The sequence below is a fragment of the Lathamus discolor genome, chromosome 4, assembly GCF_037157495.1.
Source record: "Lathamus discolor isolate bLatDis1 chromosome 4, bLatDis1.hap1, whole genome shotgun sequence".
In the NCBI taxonomy this organism is placed as follows: domain Eukaryota; kingdom Metazoa; phylum Chordata; class Aves; order Psittaciformes; family Psittacidae; genus Lathamus; species Lathamus discolor.
In genome coordinates, this window is record NC_088887.1 from 55,755,761 (window position 1) to 55,765,204 (window position 9,444).

The 9,444-nt window shown below is 36.7% G+C and overlaps 1 long non-coding RNA gene across 1 annotated transcript; it reads right to left on the reverse strand.

Annotated features, from left to right (window-relative positions):
• Window positions 1-1,900: 1,900 nt before the first annotated feature.
• LOC136012670 (uncharacterized) lies at window positions 1,901-6,335 on the reverse strand. The gene is made up of 3 exons (XR_010611889.1): window positions 6,226-6,335; window positions 4,886-4,986; window positions 1,901-1,941 (listed from the first exon to the last, which is right to left on the reverse strand). It is a non-coding gene; the product is annotated as an uncharacterized LOC136012670 (long non-coding RNA).
• Between the last annotated feature and the right edge of the window lie 3,109 nt (window positions 6,336-9,444).

Consider the following 9,444-nt stretch of genomic DNA (forward strand, 5'->3'; position numbering starts at 1 on the left):
TGGATTTATTAGACTAGATATGGCTGTCTACATCAAGGAAATTATTTAGCCCTTTTCTACAGTCAAAAGAAACAAACAAAAACTTCAGAGGTTTGTCCATTCCATCATTACTTCCTAGGGAAAGCAGGTGAGATTTATCCCATCCTGAATTTTAGTCTTTTACGTTTGACTTAATTACTCTAACACTAGCCTGAGTAGAACATCCAAGTCAGGGCAATTGAGTCTTGCCCTGGGTTATATCAGGGCAGTGATTTTGGTGCTTGTTTGAATTTGAATTGAATCATAAAAACAGGTCCAGAGGGGGTGATCTAGAGCCTCTTACAACTAGCTCTACAACTAACATTTCATATATATATATATATATATATGTCATCATAGAGGAAATTTGCTTTCAACCAGTGCAAGGATTTTGAATCAGAGGATGGAATTCCCTTGAAGCAGTTTTTTACACAAAAGTAGAACACAGCTGAGTAGCTGATATTTTTGCACTTTCATAACTATTGCTCCAACATATTTCCCTTCCATTTTATATTCTGAAATGCTGTCATAAGTGAAAATATGTATTTCAGAATCATGCTGAAGGTATACTTCTGAGCATACTAGTTAGCTTAAAAATTGATGTGAGTATACAATATGAAAACCACAAATCCAGGAAAGAAAGACTTGATTCTCCTGGGACTTGTTTCCCCATTAAGTATGCAAACCCTGCAGCAGTGCTAAGATCCTGAGCATTTGACTTGACATCGTCACTATGAACTGAGGAAGACTAACGGGGAAAGGATAGTTTCATGTAGCCCAGTAAAAGTGGTATTACTTTTGCTAATAAAAGGCTAAAAGCATTTTACTGGCTCTGCAAGACCTCAGGACTGGGTCTTGTCAGGCTGGCTTAGCCTGTTATTTGGGGCTTGCCCAGAGCTTGCTTGTTTTCTCTGCAACATCAGTTGTCTGATGACACAGTAGTTGTCATCCAACTATTTTTAGACTTGCTTAGCTTTTTGCAATTTTAACATGCAATGCCTATTGTCACAATAATTTTGACATATTTCTGAAAATAATAAATGGAGATAACATGTAGTTATTCTCTATATAAGGAACTGTCCATGACCCTGTATAAAGAATTTGGCATATAGGAGTACAAGTGTGCTACGCTAGCAAAGACATTGAACTTGTGAATGCAGGCACATGGGCTATAATGACATCACCAGTGGTCAATTAGTGATCATTAGACTAATGCATCCTTGGGAGCTAGGTAAAACCAGCTTTAGAGGTGACAAAGAAAAGAACAAGTACATTACAGTATATGCTATGGACACATATACAGTAAATTTGGGTATAATGTGGAGTTGGAGAGCAATGAAGAAAAAAGCAAGGTATAAACTGTGACAGAGCATCTATTAAAAATAGCCATGACTGGATACCATTGTGAAGAGTAATTAACTGTCAACATCATACTCCTCTCAGCAAAAAAGAGGAAGAAGTCCTTGTCCTTCAATTCTAAAATCATACTTCTCCATCTGAAGGACTTGGGACACTGATGGCTTTCTGTAACACCCTCATCCAGACCAAAGCCATCAACCTTATGACTCAGAGAAAGGGTGAGAAGATCACAAAAAGGTTGATATATATTGTATAATGTTTGTAGACTTTTCTGTATTCAACAGATAATTTAGACTACAATTTTTAATGCCATTGTCACTGAACTAATAACTGTTTATTATACATTTATTATATACAAAAGTATTTCAATTAGACTAAAATTGAAATTTCACATGTAAAGTGTGTTTCTTTAGGCCACATAACCTGCACAACATGTCGCTGCAGCACCATCACATTATTTCTTTCAAAAATGGTGGTAGATGATGGGGGTTTGCGCTGGGTCAGTCTTCTTGTTGAAATTGAAGTTGGTTTCATAGACTCAGTATTTTATAGTGGACTGGATCACTGTAACCAAGCATATCAACATGAATGATCTGTTAATTTTATTTCCTTAGCTAGGTTCTTTCACCACCAGTTAATTCCATGAGAAAGGTCTTTTGGATTTTAGGGAAGACATAAAGCCTTAGTAAGTAGCCATACTAACATGTTTTTTCAAAGGTTTTTGGCACTTAAATAATGAACAATTATGTGTACGAGCAGAGAATTAAATAATAGTAAAGACATGTCATTTTCACAGTAGCCTGCTTCACTGTTGTCATTACTAGACTACAATGTCCTACTCTGAAGTAGTACTTTACATGCAAGTAATTTGTTAGACATTTTGAATTATAATCAGTCTTTTGGCCTCTCTGGTAATTTTTTTTTTTCCATACCATACATATTATTGTTTATTTCCTTTTTGCAAGTTACTTTCTACTAATTTCTACTGTGCTGCTCTTCCTTTTTGTGTGTATTTAAGGATAGAGTTTTGTAATAATCTAATTTACTGGTAAATGTTTGGCTTGGAAACAATACCATTGCTCCCTAGAGCACTGAGTAACTAGAGAACATTTCAGGGAAAAGGTTATGAATTACAGGTTCAATTTAAGGAAAGAGAAGAATTATTTGCAATGGATAATGACTGAGAAAGGAAAATTACAAAAAAAAAAAAAAAAAAAGCTTAGAATTTTTTCCGTGAAATTGAACTGAAGCATATAAAAGGAAATACGCCAGGAGAGCATGGCGTGTTATCAAAGAAAATAAATGTATGGAAAGTGATTTTGTTTGTTCTGGTTTGGTTTGGTTTTTGTAAGAGCCTGACATGGTTTTGGCCACAGGTTTGGAGGTCTGAAACTGGTGCTGATAACCAAAAATGTGTCAGTAAAGCTGTTATATGTAGTACATCCTAAAAGCTGAATAAAGACATGACCTTCTGAATGAAAGGAACACTCTTTTCTTAGTTGGAAAAGAAATATATTAGCATGATTAAAATTTAGGGAGATTGAGTAATAAAGAGCCTTTTCTTCTCTAGGGGCAGGCTACCAGTGAGGCATGTCTCCCTTCTACAGTGCCACTAGCACAGTTACCTTCACATAGCCAAGGAACCTTCTGGAGGTTTAGAAGCCCACCAGACAGATGTAAACTGACAGATAGAATGGAGTTATCTTTTTGCAGGGATAGGAGTTCAGTAACTGTTGTCAGGACCAGGAATCTCAGAATGCCGCCTCAAAATCAGATCCTCAGGCAACGGGGTGAACCAGCTGGTAGGAACAGTCTAATTAGTTCATGCTTTCAGGGAAGACCTCACCGGAGACCAAAGGTCTGTTCTTTTCCTTTAGTCTGACCTCAGTTGGTCTGTGATTTCCCTTTATTACTTTTCCCTCAAAGTCTAACCTGCTTTACAAGTACGTTTTGTGGGCTGAGTGCATGCCAGCTCATTAACCCTAAGTAAACCACTCTTCCCCATCTCATTTTTGCCTTTCCAGTCCCCATGATATCCACAGGAAAATATTTGGTGAACTCTTCCAGAACAACACTGTGCTTTGAGAATAAAGTCTTCAAAAAAACCGAGCTTTTAACTGGGTTCAGCACAGGATGTATTTAGGGCACAATACATGTCCTTGAAAAATAATCAGTTACACTTACCTTGTAGTCAATAAAGAGCATAATTTAAAATATGTGAAATGAGATCTGTTATCCTAACATAGATATTTATACCATATCAGGTGAACCAAATTTTAGCAGCAGTAGACTGCCTGCTCCAGATTCAAATACCCAGAAGAACGTCATCTTTTGTCTGCAAAGACTTCTCTGACTGTAGAGGAAACCAAGTTGATCAATCCAAATGGTGTTAAAAAGTCAGATGTCTTGATTTAGGTGAAAGAAGCTCACTGGACTAGCTTTCAGAAGGAGGCAGGCTATCCTTTGAGGCCAAATAAAACGTGATTCCTCCTTACTGACATGCAACAAAGTAATCCAAGGTACAAAATCATGACTGGAAGACAGAATTTCACATAGGTAGTAGCTCAGACTGGGAAGGTATATGCATAACTAAAAGAGGTCTGGCTTAGCTGTCTCAGATACCTTTTCTGGTAAATCAGAGGGACAAAAGTTACTTACTGCCAAATATCTTTTCTGGTAAATCACAGGGACAAAAGTTACTCACTGCCAAATCTTTTTCGAGGTGTAGATTTAGTTCAAGAACTTGCAACCATGCATGCATATTATGGTAGTGTATTACTGTAGGTGTTTCCCCCTGCTGGTCAGTGTGCCAGATTTCATCTGCCTCTGTGAGTTCCGCTAGTATATCCTTATTACTTTCTGTTGTACTGTTACTTTATTATGTGATACTGATTTCTACTCTTTATTTCAAACACATGGTAAATAACTACCATCAAAAATTTCATGTACCCCATGGAGTACTAAGGTAATTATTACTGCCAGAAGTGTTTAAAATTATATTTTTTTCTCAGTGTTTCAAACATATTCTGATAGAGTTTTAGTTCAAAGAATCAATCAGTCTATCTCATAATTTCACTATATTCTAGTACATTTAGGGCTTCACCCACTGAAGATCATTATCTACCTATAGCAAATGAGTCATGAAAAAACAAGAAATCGCAGTAATGACAATAATGATCAAAATTCTTCCAAATGAGAAACAGGGAAGACCATCAAGGGTACAATACAATATGCTGGCCATGCTCTCACATAAAACAAACTGGCATTCACAGAACTGGCGTGTTACCAACTTTGGTACTCTTGGCCTAGTGAATGTCTTGCCAATAACAGTTAAAGGTCTGCTGTCGTCTTTTTCTTACTTTCTGCTTTCAGTTGATGATCTTGAAGACTTCTTATCTAAGCAATTTAGTCCAGTTGGTATGCTCCTCATTTACCTTCATAGGAGGTTAACTCACATGACAGGTGACAGAAAGAACTGGGCACTCTGAATTCAGTATCCCTTTCTCACCTTGTTTTTCAGGGCAGTTCAGGACCCACACAAATCCAAGAATTATTATCCTGACTTTGCTTTACACACTGGACTCAAGTTTTCATCTTGACTGCAGATCTCTGTTAAGACAAAGCCTCATGTCATACGTACTCCTAACTGGGTTACACAAAGAAAACTTTTTCTGTAAAGGACTGCAGATATGCTTCCTACCTTTTGCTCCCTACAGCCTCACATATAGATCTCAAATGGGCTCCCTAGTCCATAGGAGCAGCATGTAGAAGTCATGTAAAACAAGCTGTGATAAAGGATGAAAGAAGGAGAATATACAAGAGCAGGACTTACAAACAGGAGAGCTGAACAGAGATGCATAATGGAGTAATTTGAGAAAAATCAGGTACAACTGCTTAGGAAAAGATGAGATAACCTATTTCAGTAAGCCTTTGCCCAGGGCAAAGAGGTAAGGACAGAGCTGCTTCCCCGGACCACCATTAAAGGGCTGAGGGTTTTCCACTGTTTCTTGTATCCTAATCGTTATCCGCTACTGACAAAAGTGGCAGGGTAAGGCTAATTAAGTCAGCAAGACTGCATTAATCTTGTTTAATAATTAATTAATTGCTGTTTGAACAATCCATGCCAGGCAGCTGAGTCCCCACTCAAGGTGCAAGAAATAAAAACAATTAAATAAAAGACATTTCTTCTATGCATATGATGTATATCTCATGTGTACCACAACAACTATTTGAAATATTGGAACACAACAGTGGTAAGGAGCAGTAGAGGCCCTTATTTCAAAATAACATGCAGAAATTCCAGGTCATTATCAATATTTATGATCAAATTCCCCATAGGCTTAAGTATCTTACCAGAGGATTGATCACTGGATACAAACCCTCCAATATTTTAATGCCATTGAATACACATAAAAAAAGTTATCTATCAGTAGAGTTTTGCATGATCCCATTTGTTTCCTGAGTTGTAGAAGAATTCAGATTCTGGAAATGGATGGTATAGAATACCATTATGTTTCAAGAACACTAGTATCTATAATGTAATGATCCAATTTCTAATTAAATTTTAATGTATTTAAATACAAAAAGTCTTAAATCCACTGTACTGAATCGCAATTGTGATTCCAGCAAGGCACAGAATCAACAATAAATCAAAAATTTTGGACAACATCTTATCTTTATCAGAGGTACCAACACAATACCAAAGAGTCATACTTAAATATTTTAGTTTTGAGATAATTTTTAATTTTGTTTGAAAAAGTTTCTTTCATGTATGTATTCAGCATCATGGTAAATGCAGCTATTGATGCACTGCTATGGAAAGAACATAAAATTAAATAATCTGCTTACCATGTGCAGGAAGATTAAGGCTGTGAGAGAATTCAGAGTAGAGGTATTTACAGACTGAGAGAGACTTTCTGGTCTTCCTCCAAATGGTTTTATTTTGGTGGTTTTGCTTCTGCTTTTATTTTTCTGGGGAAAAAAAATGTAAATCATCGAGACCAGTCCTGATCTGAAATTCATTTTGAAATCCTATATAGCAAAGAAGTACACCCAGAACTGCATAGTTGATTACTATGATATGGAAACACTGTTCTCTGTCTTATTTCCTATCCTGAAAAAACTCTATGTGTAGACCTTCAAGCTGCAGTCCTGAGTGAACAGAATTTTCTGTAGTTCCTTATTTATTATTGTCTTTAAGAGTTCAAAATATCTCTAAATTTGATGGGATTGTAACGCTACTACTAAAGAATCCCGATTCTATAGATTCTCCTATTTCAAAATGAGTGTGTGGACTGAGGAACCAAAATAATGTCCCTACTGTGCTTTGTAAATTACTATTTTTAAAGTAAGGAAAACAAAAATATCCACAAACACATGGAACATGGGAGTTAATTCCTTTGCTGTTCTCTGCTGAGATTAAATTTCACAGAATCCTGTGTTAAAAAAAATGTCTCATTTACTACTCTGAAGCCTAACTGTAGAGTCTGCTAGGGATCTCGGTTCTTAATTGTTCATTAAGTTCCATTTTTATTAATAATCTACAGGATCTGAAAACCAGTGATAAATTATTAAATCCAGCCCCAAATTGTCCCATTTTTATGGTATGAATTCTTCATGTGAATGAAGGGAGCAAAAAGGATGTTCTTTCAGGAGATGAAGCCCAAAGCTTTGCATTTTGAATACATAAAGGGAAAATACCTAGCAGTTTGATGGTGTGTTAGTATATAACGATAAGCCCCAGTTCCTCCATAACATGGGAGCCACTCTTTCCTCACTGGTGGGTACATGCTTTGAAATCAGACCCACTGCCCAGGGTAGTACAGCATACAGAAAGAACAAGCCACAGAAAATACAAGGTCAATAAACATCTTCCAGGTGACCCCATTCTGCTTTTGAACATTGGCTGCCCAGGGGAAGTTCCTCAAATGACAGCATCTTCTTTAGCCTTTCCCTCTCACGCTTTCTCCGCAGCACGAACAGCACAGGCTTTATTCTTAAAAGTAATGAATGAACCTGAAGCATGGTATGCCAAGCCATGCAAAATTAATTAGGTTGAAGACTGGGGTGGCTTCAGGGTAACTGTTACACTGACATTTTTAATCGGACTGTCTGCAGCACAGAAGCCCTGCCGTGCCATCCTGAAGATCAGCATTATGGAACATGTTCATCAAATCACTGAGCATAATCGTATTTCCTTTTATAACTGTCGTGGTTCTTTCCTACATACTCATTCCCCTCCTTTTCTTCTGCATTATGTTTATTATTGTTATTTTGCCAACAGGAAAGGAAAGGTTTCTGAAATGCTGCTGTTTTATTTCTTTGTGCAACAGCCCTCTCTAATGTTCTCTCTTTTTTCCCTACTGTTTCCTGATGGAGATAAAAGGCCTTCAAGTTATACTAACAAACTGATGAAAGGGGTTTCTTTGGCCATTCTTCTGTGTTGTGAATACCTGACAATTCTGTCTAGAGACTTTATATTCATCCAATGAATAACCTTCATCAGCAGTGCCGAACAATTGCAATGTGATTAAAATGACCACAGATATTACTGAAACTGGCTGCCTTGAACAGACTTCTTTGGGGATACTCATTATTTCGAAGATTTATATGCGATTTGATGGTAGATGCTGATTTTCTGCTAATTTATTTATTTGTCTTGTTGCAATATCAGCTGTCTCTGAGTACGTAAATATGTAAGCCAACAAAATGTTGCTTGAACAGATTGATTCACGGATAAGTAGATTTTCTGACCCCTACTTGAGAAGCCTGTGAATAGCAATGTGTTAGATAAAAGAAAAACAAAATAAAACAAAACATAAAAAACAACAAAAACCCCACCAGCACAAACATACAAATTCCTGGGATCATGTAATAATGGTAGACAAACTGCAGAGTAACAGAAATAAGGAAATAAGACAGGCCATAGAGGTATGGCAAAATGAATTTAGGAAGAATTGTAAAAGAGAGGAAGACAGTTAAAACAGTTGGTATGAGAAGCAAAGGCCTAGGGAATGGATGATCAGTTAGATCTATAGACTTTAACAGCAAGGAGGTCACTGCAATCACCCAGGTCAGTCTCCTCCACAGTTTACACACTAGATCTTAAGGAGGTGAATTTTTTCTCCCAAGATACAGAACTCCCAAATACTGTGTTTTTTCTCAAGCAAACACTGCTATTCAAAAACCTGTGTTTGTGCACAGTCGGTGTATTGACATCCCATCTCCTATTTCAGGGTGAGATGGGTTTTCATCCCCAAGAGTGTCACAAAAACCAGTTAACATTTGGCTATTGAGTCTGAAGGCTGTTTCAAGGACCACTCAACATGAGCGAATCCTTCCAACAGACTAATGGTCACAGTTCAAAACAACCACAGCACTTAGCAGTTAATTAGCATTCTTGTTAAAAAACCTTGGTACACACCCCTAAAGTCTGTTGGGCCTAAAGTGTCAAGTTTTATACAAAGATTTAACTAAATTTCAATTAAGATTTAATCTTTTTTGCATATACTTTTCAAATGTGTTATCAGAAAAAATAGTCTTAGTGTTTCTTAAATTTTAAATAATCTTAAAAAAATGTAAAAAGCAAATTATCCTTATTGGAAGTCAGTGGTTATGAATTATGGCCAAAATTTCTTACTGGTTTGGTTGGGGGGTTTTTTTGGCTACTTTTAGGAACCTCAGTTTGAAGTGTTGGAGATATTTTAACTACTAAAGAAGCCTAATGACTAGTGCATTTTAATAAAATAACTTGCTTCAGCTGTGGAAAAGAAAAGCTTGTTATTAAATCAGAAGCTCCACAAGTTCCTCAATTGCCAGCCAAAGCAGCTACTTACTTTTACAAACTCCCATCATCATACATGCTGACATTTTAATTCATATCAATGTTGTCAGATCTTGTAATGTTAATATGACATTTTAACCATAACCTGAACAAAAATCCACGTGAGCATTCAGACAGCTACATGAGGCTTTGAAAGGAAATTTCTGGCCATTACATATTTATAAATCTAACTGCCTCTCAAAGATAAGAATTCTCCACAAAAGCCTTGAAAAGCAGAGAAATTG